The sequence below is a fragment of the Galeopterus variegatus genome, unplaced genomic scaffold, assembly GCF_000696425.1.
Source record: "Galeopterus variegatus unplaced genomic scaffold, G_variegatus-3.0.2 Scaffold3802, whole genome shotgun sequence".
In the NCBI taxonomy this organism is placed as follows: domain Eukaryota; kingdom Metazoa; phylum Chordata; class Mammalia; order Dermoptera; family Cynocephalidae; genus Galeopterus; species Galeopterus variegatus.
In genome coordinates this window covers 18095-19327 of record NW_007729913.1, presented here as the reverse complement: position 1 = coordinate 19327, position 1233 = coordinate 18095, and the positions used below count along the sequence as shown (strand labels likewise).

Sequence of the window (1233 nt, the reverse complement as noted above, 5' to 3'; positions counted from 1 at the left end):
AGAGGGTAGTTCAAGCAGAATTTCTTTCTCCCAAATTAAGCTGAACCAATTATTTCTAAAAGATTAACATGTTTAAAAATTTTTTTAAGTTGTAAAATGTAACAGATACAGAAAACTACATGAAACAAATGCATAGCTTAATTATTATGCATTTTAAATGAGGGACATTTACCACTCCAGCTATATTTGGTGCTACTAATTCACATTTGTCCCCACCATACCTTCAGGAAAAATGATTAGGTCAATTTAGATGACTATGACTCACGATGACTATGACTCAAGACTGTCAGCTCAGTCATCTGAAAAAATATTGGCAATTATAGGCATGTTCTCTTCTTAATGATGGATTAAGGTGATTTAAGGATAGTAGGCCCGTAGCACCAAGATCCATCCAATTATTGTCATAATTTTTCACACCAAGGAAGAAAGAGATTTACTCATTTCCACATTAAAGTAATACTGGTAAGAGTTTAGAGCTTCCTCCATAAGGACTTTTTGAGCATTTACAAATGAATTTTATACAACATCCTAAGTCTTTAGGCTATGACTATGCATTAGTCATTGTTTGTAAATTTTCAGGATGAAAGCTTTTCCTTGTTTGAGGGCTTCAGCTGTTTATGGCTGAAGAAAAATTACTAGACTTTCTATTTCCAATATGGAAATCTCAACCTTCCTATCAAATGATCAAGAAATTCATTTCACTGGAAGTCATGAACAGCAACTTCATTGCTTGTATCAACCCCCAATCATTAGGAAAAGTCTGAAGAGTAAATGGTACACTGAAGTTGGAACTGTTCATCCAGACTATGGCAAACCCATGATCTTCCTCTGTCTTGGCATCAAGTTTTGCCACTAGCACTGATGGCCATGTGATTATCTCCTCAGAGCTCACATAGCCTTTTTCCTCATGACATTCTATGCAGATCAATTGATTATTTCTCTCCAGAATCATCTGTTTCAGAAGGAAGTAAAGGCTTACCCTATTGGCTCAGACTTATATTTATTTTAAATAGTTGTGATAGGAAAGGATTGAAAGTAGTAAGGCAAAACCTGCTGTGATACTCACTGATATCCATATTACAGTGACAGTAGAAAAAAAAGTCACTAAAAGCAGCTCCATTTAAATAGCCTGCTCTACTCTGAAGGCCAAGCTTCATTAGGAGTAACAAGTGTTTTTATAACACTATAATACACAAAAATTCATACATAAAATGTATGTGTATGTGTTTGTGC

General features: G+C 34.8%; 1 protein-coding gene across 1 annotated transcript in view; it reads right to left on the bottom strand.

Annotated features, from left to right (window-relative positions):
- The window catches only part of GLYATL3 (glycine-N-acyltransferase-like 3), a 17296-nt gene that overhangs the window by 8795 nt on the left and 7268 nt on the right, over positions 1-1233 (bottom strand). The gene's annotated exons all lie outside the window — the stretch shown is intronic.